Below are 12,263 nucleotides of genomic sequence, written 5' to 3' on the forward strand. Positions count from 1 at the left end.
CTTTGTTGCCAAATATTTCATCAGAATTAAGATGTCTCGTGAACATGGGAGAAAAATATGTATTTTTTGTGAGGCACAGATTTTAGATGTATCTCTTAAATTGAGCTTGCCCTCTATATATTGTATTGTCAAATTCTGAGAGCTGTATTAAAAGCTCCCACTATAATTTGTAGGAGGTTTAGCTTTATAAATTTGGCTTTCATCTTTGGAGTATTCTGGTTTGTCAAGCTTATCTTTAGAGATCATCCCTTTTGTCATTTGTTGCTCATGTGATGCTTTTGGACTTAAATTCCATGTTATCTGTGTTTTAGGGGAATATATGGCCAAAGATCAGGGAGAATCTCTTCTTTTTACTGTCCTAAATTAATAAATAAGTGCATTTAATTAGACAGTAAGTGAAAGGCTCAGAAATTTAGATCCAGGCATCAGTCAGAAAGATGTTTAAGCCAAGCCCTTGTGTTTTTGCTTCAGGCGCACAGGGAGCAGCTAGTGCTAGGACCCCACCCCCCACCCCACCCTGTTTCCCAGCTCCAGGAATAGGGGGCTTCCTCCCTCGGCTCTACCTTCGAGAGCCAGGAGCAGGTGCTGCATAAAATGAGATTTGCCTGTAGACTCCAGGGAGGCTGCTGGGGCTCCGCTTTTCGTCCTTTAGGTCCAAGTTGGTGATGACTTGGTAATTACACATTTTCCTTCCTCATTTGAGGCAGCAACCGCTTTCTCTCTTCTCCAACGGGGATATTACAGAGGCGCTAGCGCACAAAAACGTCCTGGGCCCAAATGTGAGACATACAGACCTGGGAGCATCTTATGCTCTTTCTCTGCCTTTGTTTTTATGTTACATAAACTATCTCAAGGGACTAGAAAGGCCTCAACCTTGTTGTTCCGTGAGTGAGTAGGTTTCCAAGTCCTGTTTTGTCAGCAAATGGCTGGAAACAACCCTCAGCCTCTCTTTCCAGAAATAGGAGTCCCGGGTTCCTGGGTGTCTGCCCCAGGAGGCTCTCCAGGTACTCCGGCTCCTGTAATGTTTTTTTCCAGCCTTCTCTAGAGCTGTGGTCCTCAGATTTCAAGTACAAGAATAACCTGGAAGGCTTGTTAAAACAGATTCCTGGACCCCAGCCTTGAAGATTTTGATTCAGGGGGTCTGTGATGGAGCCTGAGAATTTAATTTCTAACAAGTGCCCAGGTTGTGGTGTTGCTGCCAGCGTGGGGGCAGCTCATCTCTAGAGTCTTTTCCTTACCTGCAGGGTCCACGACAGTTCATGTTCACATCCACGGGACAGAGCCATGCCTAGTGCTAGGGAGGCTGGGAGACACAGTCTTGCTTTGTGGCTGCCATGAGCCAGCTTACAGCGAGTTCTCTGTTACTAAAGTATTTGGGGGACAGATGGATACAGGAGGACAACCAGAAGTTTCTGGAACACCACCCACAGCTCACCTTAATTGAAACTGCTACTGTGCTTACCAGTTTTGCTGTTGGCTATTCGCTTTTACTAAGCCAGTATTCTTAGGTTAGGAAGTGGGAATGACAGTGGCAAACCAGCAGGTAGTGCAAGGAAGACACCTGTGTTCCTGTGGGCGGGTGCATTAGCTGGCAAACTGCCACTGCTTCGCTGATGCTGTGAGAGTCATCAGTGCTTCTGTTCCAAATAGTTAGGGCTGGGAGCTGTTGGAGCCGCTTCCTGATCTTTCAGGGTCCCTGGGGTTGAGTGGCTCCTCAAAGACCCTACTTTGGGATGGGGAGTATCCCGCAGCAGTGCTTGCCCCGAACTCATCTTCCCCACCATGAAGAATTACACATAGGTGTTTATTTTCAGGAGAGTTTGGAGCCAGAGGCTTTTTGAACGTTGCACTGAGCTGGGGTTTCTGATACCCTAGAGGGGTCATAGCTGCCTCTACCAACACCCTTGCTCTCTGTGGTTGTTGTCACCTCACAGGGAGGTGAACCCGGAGAGAAACAGTGTCACAGGGGCTCCCCAGGAGCAGGTGAGGCCGCTTTCTGCATGGCTCGATACTATAGAAAATTATTTGGGAGGCAGCAGTCACTTTTTCGTTCTCTGTTTCCCAGGCCAGTCTTCACATTTCCCAAGTTCACTCTCTAGCCAAGGAGATGGGATGGAGCCCAGAAGTGTGTGGAGTGGCCGGCGAGCCAGCCCGGGCCACCAGCCAGCCTCGAGACCACAGGCAGGCCCCTCTGCTCTCTGAGAGGTGTCTTTCAGAATCTGCACGCTCAAGTTCAGCCTCTGCATGGCCTCCTAGATCCTGCCCCTGTTGCCACACTCTAGCCCGCTTTCCTGGAATCCCTCCAGCCCCAGGTGCCAGCCCTTGGAGGGCAGAGTCAGAGGCCCAGTCTGGCTAATGTTTGACACAGGCTCCAGTTATTTTTAATTCATGGTATGTGGGTGGGGAGTTCAATGTACCTTCTGTAGGCTTTTTGTTTAGGGCCTGGGAAAATAAGGTTTCAGGGCTGAAGGTGTGCCGCCCCTGGGCTCTCTGGCTTGCTTCTGCGACTTAACGGCCCCTGTGACCCAGACCTCCAAGGTGAGCTGGCGCCCAGCGAGGGCAGGGCACAGGGGCCCTTGTCTTACCTGGGACTGTAAAGGTCCTGCCTTGGGGTGGGAGGAGGGAGAGGGCAATGTCCTAAATGTTTCCTCTCTGCCCCCAGAATTCCTGGAGCCTCCATGCCAATGAGGTGGTTGGAACAGGTGCCATGCAGGACGTGGAGGCTGTGAGTCAGGTGTGCTGCAAGGCCGCCTGAGAGGGGTGGGACTCCTGGCTAGCTCAATGGATGGCCAGGCTAACATAGGTCTCTGGAAGGCAGAAGGAAGACAGGAGGGCACACCAGGCAGAGAGAACCTCTGAGCAGAGGTCCTGGAGTGGGTGGGGGGTGCGGAGGTAAAGGCTTGACTAAGCCATGGACGTGCATTTCCTGTGGTTCTTTCCATCGCACGTCCACCTGGAGGGACTTTCCATCTTCTGGCTGTTCCTGCACAACATAGTGTGACTCTGGGCCCAGCGCCCCTTGGCAGAGCTTAGCATTCCTGCTGCACAGGAATCAGCCCCATCCTGGTGGTCCCCAAGAGAATCTTTGTCTCTGGTGTCCTCTGTGGGTTCTAGTGGGGCTTTCCTTTCGGCTTTGGGACCTTCTGGGGCTGTGCATGGCTGACTGGGCCCTTGATAACTGCTATTTGAAGGAGAGGTTTCCTGGGGCTTCTGAATAGGACAGGGGTGCCTCAGTCATTTGGAGCTGGATTTACACCTGTAAATCCTGACTCACAGCTTCCACCTCCTTAAGTCTTTCAGGCTTGAAGGGACTGAGCCTTCCCAAAGCATTTTTTCAAACATGTTTTATTGTAATAACATATATACCACACAAAATTTTCCATTTTAACTGCTTCCAGATGTACCGTTCCATGGAACTAATTCACAATATTGTGCGCTCGTCTACACCATCCATTACCAAAACTTTTCATTACCCCAGACAGCAAGTTGGTGCTCGTTATCCCAAAGTGGTTTAAACAGGTCTTGAGACCTGGATGATTGGGGGTACCAGGGGCTCCCTACTGCCTTTAGACTTGGTTATTCATGCGCTTCCCCCAGTCAGTTGGGAGAGAAGAGTCTGGCGTACTTTCATGTGCGATGAGATGGCAACTCACATCCCAACTTGACGGTCCCTGGGTGAGCGTCCGTCCCTGTCATTGCAAATACAGGTGCCTGCAGAACAGCCCAGGTGGGGATAGGGGCCGCTGCTACCAGCCCTAACTGAGTGTCACCTCGCCAAAATACAGCACCTTATTGCCTGATCTCCCATCTCTCCATTCAAAAAAAAAATTATAGTCAGGCCAGCAGTGTGTCTTTTGCAGCCCCTCCCCTCCCCCAGTGAAATAAATGTTTGTGAACTACAAAACCTCCACAGCGCCCCAGTTTCTGGAAAGCACTGGTTGGAAACCACTGACCCCTTGCAGATTCACAAACTTAATAGGTGAGGTAGTGGGAGGCCCAGGAGAGGGTAGGTGTTCTCAGCCCCATCAGAGAGAGAAGGCAGTTTTCTGGACACTGTGCTCTCCCCACCCCCAGCTCATTCTGGTTGGCTCTTAAACGTTGTCGTGTATATTTTCCTATAATTGCTATACTGTGATTATGTCCCCAGCTCAAGGGAGATTCTGTGGGACTTTGTGATTTTCCTCCTCTGTCCCCAGGGAACTGCCCAGCTCTGGGTGCCTCCATGACCCTGGAGATGGAAATCCCCTGAACCTAATGTAACTTAAGCTTCAGGCCCCCCACTCAACACACGGCCCTCCCAAGGCTCTAGCAGGGGCCCTAGCAATAAGCTCACAAAGTCTTGGGTTTTGTAAAATTTGCAAAAAGGAGGAGATATAGAAGTACCAAAAACTTCTTCAGCTCCCACCACCACTTCTGACACCAGTGGCAAATACTGCAGTAACTGACTCAGTTCAGTTCTGACTCCAGCACCCGGAGTTCAGCCAGACCCCACAGGTTCAGGGCCATCCTCAACAAGATTGTCCTTCATGCACCAGCCACAAGTTTGAGGGCCCAGGGCACCTGCACTTCTGACCAACTGGCTCCACATTCGGGGGTTCTCACCACCCCTTCGAGTTAATTCACTAGAGCGACCCACAGAAGTGACTGAAAATTCTCATGATCATAGCTTTATTATAGTGAAAGGATAAAAATAAGCCCAAAGAAAAGACGTACAGGGTGAGGTCTGGGAGGGTCTCACACTCAAGGGTCCCTGTCCTCTCCAGGTGGAGCCAGAACGCACTACTCTCCCAAGCGGATCCAGCGTCCATGTGGTTGATCTCAGTGTGCAGCCCCTCTCCCCGGAGGGCCCGGAGGTGGGCTCAGAAGCCCAACCCCTGATCCTGTGGCTGGTCTTTCCAGTGTCACCAGCCCCCACCCTAAGACCAGGCGTGGCCGGCCCACTCTGTGGCCTTGACAGCATAACAACCAGCACCTGTCATCCTGAGCCCACCTCATGTCATACTGCAGGATAAAAGACACTCCTGTCGGGAAATGCCAAAGTTCAGAAACTGGGAACAAAGACCCACCAAGTTTTTCATTATACTAGGACTATGTTTTATATTCCTTTTCTTACAGAGGATCCCTAAAATTGTATAAGCTTCAGACCCCCACAAAATCTGGACCTACCCTATATACGCAGGCTTATAATGAAACCAGCATTCTTGGAGCACCCAGATCTTTGTCTCCAGAGTTAACCATTTTAAAACTCCCTCCTTTAAATAAATTGATGTTGCTGTTTCTTAATTCATCAATTTAGACATTAGATGTTGACTTCCTGACCTGTTAAGGGATCAGTGAATGTATTAATAGCTAATACTTCCATTGTTATGACCATAATAATATTGTTCACTGCTGTGACAACGCACCCTGGTCCACATCCCTCGTGTTCCATTATGCCTGAGATTGCTAAATTCCCCTTTTCTTGGCCTGTTTCTCTGTGTGTCTCTTGTTCCAAACTGGACTGGTCGCTCCCCAGGCCTGCTGCTCAGCTGTCTTCCTTTGACTACTTTTTGTATTCTTTTGTGTTAGATTTCCTCTGCTACAGGATCACAATTATTTCTTTATCACCTTGGTTGATGTTTTCTGTTCCTTCTATCACAGGGCTCAGCTGCTGTTAGGAACAGAGAGAAACCTCAGAGAGATGTGTCTGAGTCCTCGAGACATGCTGAGAATAGTGAACTGGTGCTCCTGCTCTCCCCTTTGGGCCGTGAGCTCTTGGCTGGGGGGCAGGAGGGTTTTGGGGACATCCTTGTTATGACCTTGAAATGCTGCTTCCCCCTTTCTAGTTGTCAGTCCCCCCATTTGTGAGACAAGGTGGGGTGGGCGGTGGGTGGGAATGAACCAGATTATCTGTCGGGGGCTGAGTGACTGGGCGTCCAGTTGCATTGATTCCCGGCCGCTTGGGGTGTGATTGCCCTGCTGTGCAGATTGCTGGACAGCTGACCCTCTCTCTGCCTCCAGGATTTGCATGTGCAAGGCCAGATGGCTGGCTGGGTGTGCCTTGCCTGGCCACACAGACCCACCCTGGTGACTCATGTTGACTGATAATACGAGCGAATGAACCTTTATGGAGCTCTTACTCCCCGACATGCAGGAGAGGTGAGCACCTGGCCCCTCCTTTAGTTGTTGGAGTCTGACACGGGTCTTAGTGGGCTAAAATCAAGATGTGGACAGGGCTGGTTCCTTTCCAGAGGCTCTAGAGGAGCCTTTTCCAGCTTCTAAAGGCTGTCTCCATTCCTTGGCTTGTGGCCCCATCTCCACGGGTGAGCTCCTCTCATGGTTCTGATCTCTTCTCGTTACTCTTCCTTTTCATTCTTAACTCAGCCGGGAAAGCGTCTCTGCCTTTAAGGACTCATGTGATTAGATTGGGCCCAGTCTAATAGTCTGACATATTGAGAGGTTTGGGGACTAGGACATGGGCATCTTTTGGAGGCCATTGTTCTGGCCAAAGGGATTGGGCAACATATCGTGCTGTCTGCTCGGGATCTTTTTGAAGGACTTAGCCAAGGAACCTGATGGTGCTTAGTCTTGGGCTTTGAAAAGCCTGCCTCTCTACCCCTTCCCCATCACAGTGTTGTCCTGAGACCCACCGCGACCCTAACCGTTGGCCAGGCACTGCCCTCACCGCATGGCCTGGACACCGGGTAGGGGGTCCTGAGCACTGAGCAAGTCAAGCTGTGGGCCTGGGATCTCGGACCCTTCTTCCTCTCCTTGCCAAACATCAGAGCCTGGCCGATTTGGCTACTTGGGAGAGCAACACTGGGCCAGTGGTCAGAGGGGAGATAACTGGCCCATGATTTACTGTTCATTACTCTTTTCTGTTCATTCTCTCGTTCCATCCTTTCAGTAACTGGGAGGCAGTTGGGGCAAGTTGTATCTTTATAGCCAGTCAGAAGGGAGGTTCAGAGAGGTTGCATTAACCACAGAAGGTCACACAACAAGTGGTAGAGTTAGGACCAGGCTGATGCTGTTTAGGGAGAGAGTTAAAATTAACTTAGTGCCTACTATGTGCTAATAAGCTACATGGCAGATAGATTTATATATGTGCATCTGCACATCGAATCCTCACAGCCACACAATACATTGGATGTCTTTTCCTCATTTGACTGTGATGGGAAGGGCTCAGAGAGGTCAAGCCATATCCCTAAGGTCCCTCAGCTAACAAGTGGTAGAGCTAGAATTGGAGTCATTGTCATTAGACTCTAAACTCTCTGCAGCCTGTCACCCCACTTCCCCAGCAGTAGTGTTAGCACATGACCTCAGCTGTGTGAGCTCATAGGTCAGATTTGCAGCAGAGCTAAGAAGACTCCTGTGACTGTCCTGTGATGTTTGTGATTCTGGTTGGGAGGGGTATGGACCATGCAAAGATGGCAGAACTGGTTTCGAGTGTGGGGGAGAGAGAGAAATTGGGGGTGAAGAAGAACCTGCCAAGAATCAGGGGTTAGAGGTTGTGAAACCGAGCGTTGGTGGGCTCAGGCTGTGTGACTTGTGACGAGCCGTTCAGCTTCCCCTTTCCTCACCAGTTGGGGTGGGGAGAGGCAGAGAAGGAGCTGCCCAGGTTCCCTTCCCACAGAGCCATTTGGAGGTTGGGTCGCTCAGGCCCCAAGTGTTGTAGGGCTTGGAGTGTGGTGTGGTCCCTATGGGCTGAGGTGATGTGGGAGAAAGGGGGCTTTGCAGGGAATGGGGGATTGGGAAGCTACGGGGAGGCAGGACAAGGATGGCTCGAAACCCCACTGGGACTTGTGCTGGGATTAATGTCGGCCTCCACGGTGACTCTGCTGGTCCCCCCACTTTGTTTCTCAGCTGCTCCCGGGAGAAGCCCCTTCTGCCCAGTTGGTGCCTGGGAGCAGGGCCACTCATGGAAGGTGGGATGGGGTGATAAAATGAGGACTCAGACCTGTTCTCCCTCCAGGCTGAGCTGCACTTTGAAACACAACCCACAATTTTGGGGGTACATGTATGTGTTTTCTTGGGTCCTGACCACACACCCCAGAGTTAGGATTTGGGTGGGGGGTGCTATGTCTGTCACAAGAACCTCAGTAGCTGCGAGGACTGGCTTGAGCCCGTCAGGTTCTGAGCCTGATGTCGACCCGATACGTGTGTTGGTCTTCTCCCTTGGGGCTCGTACTGCTCTCTTCAGGAATCCTGGCTCGGGGCTGGCTTTGCATTAAGCCTTGGCTCCGTGGAGCCTGTTGGGGTGGGCTGGTCTCTGAGATGGCCGCTGTCCGCATCGGGAGGAAAGGACTCCCAGGGCTGCCAGAGAAACGAGCTATGGAGGAGCTGGGTGGCGAGGCCCCCTGTGTGGATCCGTGTGTGGATCGCGAGGCCTACCCAACCCTAACTGTTGGCAGCGGCTCCACAGAGCCATGGGTGGGAAGTGGTTTCCTCCAAACTCTGTCTCCCTGTGTCCATTTAAAGGGCCTGGAAGGCAGGCTTAGAAAGGCCTGTCTAGAAAGGCCTGGAAAGGTGGCTGGGGGGCCTTCCTCCGCGCAGGTTTCCTCTCCTAGGCCTTTTTAGAGGCGCTTCCCACTCACCCCATCCCACCCTCCATGACCTCCCCTCACCCCTAGAAAGCGGATCAGGCCCCCAGCTGTGCAGAGGGGATGGAAGGAAAATACTGCCAGTTTCCTCTTGGTGGTTCCCTCCACTGGGAGCTTGGAAAATCCAACCTGGCCATTACCGGGACCCGCTGCAGGGCTGGCTCTGCGTGAAGAAGGAAGCGGCAGATTGTACTCTGCCCCCTCCCAGCATTTGCCATCACACTGTCCTGACTCCCCGCCTCCACGTTACCCCCACTCTCACCCCCTCCTCACCCCACATATTATTTGTTAGATGGCCCCGGGCCATCAGGGCCTTCTCATCCTGTCTGCTGTTTTATATGTGGGAAAACACATAATGAGAGGTTAAATGAGAGCAAACTTGCTAGAGAAATTTTAAGGTGTCTGGTGTTCTTTTAAGTATTTTGTATACATTAACTCATTTAACCTTAAAACAAACCTGTGAGATTGGTATTAAGCTATCACTATCCCCATCTTACAGATGTGGAAGACTGAGGCCCAGACAGATTAAGTAACCTGCCCAAGATGGTAGGGAACAGAACTGGGATTTGAACTTGGGCAGTCCGGCTTCAGAGTCCCTGCCCTTCTCACCTCCCTACACTGCCCTTAATGGAGTACCTGGGTGGCAGAGAGATTCCAAAAGGAGCCGAGAGGTCACTCTGGTGGGCACTCTTACACACACTTTAGACAACCCTTTTTAGGTTCTAAAGAATTGGGGTAGCTAGTGGTGGATACCTGAAACTATCAAACTACAACCCAGAACCCATGAATCTCGAAGACAGTTGTATAAAAATGTAGCTTATGAGGGGTGACAAGGGGATTGGGAAAGCCATAAGGACCACACTCCACTTTGTCTAGTTTATGGATGGATGAGTAGAAAAATAGGGGAAGGAAACAAACAGACAAAGGTACCCAGTGTTCTTTTTTACTTCAATTGCTCTTTTTCACTCTAATTATTATTCTTGTTATTTTTGTGTGTGTGCTAATGAAGGTGTCAGGAATTGATTTAGGTGATGAATGTACCACTATGTAATGGTACTGTAAACAATTGAAAGTACAATTTGTTTTGTATGACTGCGTGGTATGTGAATATATCTCAATAAAATGATGATTAAAAAAAAAAAAGATTTAAAGAGTATTACCCATTAAATAAATAAGCTAAAACCTGAAAAAAAAAAAAACAAAAAAAAAAACACTTAGAATAAATAATTAAACTAAAAAAGAAGGTCTAAACAGAGAGAGGGAAACAAACATGCAAAGGGCAAAAGAAATACAAATAAAGTAATGAGCTATAGACATAAATCCAGATAATGAGATTATGTGGGGGCGGGCATCATTTTGGAAATGTAATATGCTGCAAATTTTGGCACATCATCTAACAAAAATCTATCAAAATTGAATACCCTTCTTCCTGGCATTTTCACTTTTAAATATTTACTTCCATGTACTCATTGAGGACCAAAAATGCTCTGAGTATATTCACTGCGATATGGACTGTAGTGGGAAAATGAATCAATAAAACTCAGAAAACAAACAAACAAACAAAAAAATGGAGTACCTGGGATCACTCAGGGAACACCAGGCATAGAAATCAAATGTCCTGAGTGAGTCCTAATCCCATACTATTCCACACATCCTTATTTCTCAAGCTTCCATCCTTGAAATACTACTTCTTGGGGCCACTGGGCTCTGAGAAGTCTAGTGTAGTGGTGAAAGTCCTGGGCTCTGGAGCCCCACTGCCCAGGTTTGAATCCTGGCTTGGCCACTCACTTGCTGTGACCCTGGGCAGGTTGTATCATCTCTCTGTTACCTCAGTTTTCTCATCTCTAATAGGGGAATAACAATCTTAGTATTTATCTCATTGGGTTGTAAAGTTAAGTCCCATGTGAAGCACTTAACATAGTTCCTGGAACATAGTAATAAGTGTTCAATAAATGTTAGCTATTATTATGGCCTAATATGTTTGGAAGGTTTGGGAATTAATAAAATTGGCAGGCTCCTTTATGCTTTTGTGAATTGGTACTTTTTCTGGAAGGGGATGTAGCAGGCAGCATATTCCAAACTTTTTGGGTAACAAATCTTTTTTCCCCTTATGTATCTGCTAAATACACAACTTGTATTTTAAGTTAGTGCCAGAGAGCACAGTTGAGGAAGCACTGAGCTGCACATCACGCTGCCTCTTTCTGCTTGGCCAGGCTTGTTTGTGGGGGTGGGGGTGGGGGTGGGGTAGGGGGTCCAGGTTAGGGCTGAGCCAGGGTCTTCTTTCTTCAGGATTTGAGGATGGTGACTCTTGGGGGCAGCTCAGAAGTAAGCGGGTTTGTAGCAAAAATGAACAGACTTGCTGCTTGGAGGAAATGTTTGGCTCGTGCCGGCTTCTGAGTGCCTGTGGCTGTCTGGCTGCCATCCGATTTGACCCATTCACATCTGTGCCAGGCGAGTCCTGCTCTACAGAAAGCTTATATGCAAAGATGTATCCTGGGAGAGCATAATGTCCTGCCAAAAACCTTGGGTTTACAAGTGTTTACGGTGCCATCCTTTGCCTGCGTGTGCAAGTCAAATGTCTCAATTTTGATACTTAAGTGATTATAGGAGCAAGTCAGGGAAGAAGTTACAAGGGAGAAAAAAGGGTTGAGGGAGGTTAGCTGACTTGGCCACACCTACTCAGCTACCAACCAAGGGCCTCCATTCATTCTTCCTCTGGAGCTGTATTTATGGAGCACCTGTTTAACAAGAGGCCCAGTAAATGGGTGAGTGAGGCAACTGGCCTGTTTCTTAGGCCAGTGCTCCTGGAAAGTGGCGTTCACGATGGTCGGGAGCACCACCATTTGGTAAATGCTCATTGGTCCAGCCCGGGGAGGTGGGCTATCTGGCCCCCTTGTACTGACAGGTGCCCCCTCAGACATTGCAAGCTCTCCCTTCTCTCTTTTTAATTTTTTTTTTCTTTTATTAGAGAAGCTGTGGGTTTAGAGAACAATCATGCATAAAATATAGGATTCCTATATACCATCCTATTATTACCACCTTGCCTTGGTGTGGAACATTTGTTACAATTGATAAAAGCACGTTTTTTTAATTGGTCCATTAACTATAGTCCATGGTTTAACTTGGGGTTCCCTGTTTGTGTAGTGCAGTTCCATGGATTTCTAAAAAACTTTGTATTCTGTTACCATATATACAATCTAACATTTCCCCTTTTAATCACATTCAGATACATACATTTCAGTGTTGTTAATTATGTTCACATTGCTATGCTACCATCACTACCATCCATTACCAAAACATTTCCATCATTCCAAATAGGAACCCTGCATATTTTAAGCCTTAACTTTCCATTCCCTGTCCCTACCCCATCCCCAGATAATCTGTTGTTTCAGTTTGCTAAGGTTGCCAAAATGCAACATACCTTTAACAATGCTGATTTATTAGCTTATAAGTTACAATTATAAGGCCATGAAAATGTCCAAATTAAGGCAGCAACAGGAGGATACCTTCTCTGAAGAAAGGCTGCTGGCATCCGGGGTTCCTCTGTCACATGGGAAAGCACATGGCCGGCATCTGCTGGTCCTTCTCTCCCGGGTTTTGTTGCTTTCAGCGTCTGGCTGTAGTGGCTCTCAGCTTCTGTGAGTGTGTCCTTGTCTCTCAGCTTCTCTGGGGCTTCTCTGAGCT

The 12,263-nt window shown here is 48.8% G+C and overlaps 1 protein-coding gene across 5 annotated transcripts in view; it reads left to right on the forward strand.

The window, feature by feature from the left end:
- The window catches only part of ANXA11 (annexin A11), a 43,324-nt gene that overhangs the window by 5,065 nt on the left and 25,996 nt on the right, over positions 1–12,263 (forward strand). The window contains exons 1-2 of one of the 5 annotated variants that reach the window (XM_037804341.1): positions 2,427–2,538; positions 2,663–2,734. The exons of 2 other annotated variants lie outside the window; for them this stretch is intronic. The gene's annotated coding sequence lies outside the window, so the exon portion shown is untranslated. Of the gene's footprint in view, positions 1–2,426; positions 2,539–2,662; positions 2,735–5,933; positions 6,139–12,263 lie in introns of those variants that run through there. 2 more of the 5 variants (XM_037804343.1, XM_037804342.1) reach the window with 2 other exon arrangements.

This window comes from Choloepus didactylus, chromosome 15 (assembly GCF_015220235.1).
Source record: "Choloepus didactylus isolate mChoDid1 chromosome 15, mChoDid1.pri, whole genome shotgun sequence".
NCBI lineage: Eukaryota > Metazoa > Chordata > Mammalia > Pilosa > Megalonychidae > Choloepus > Choloepus didactylus.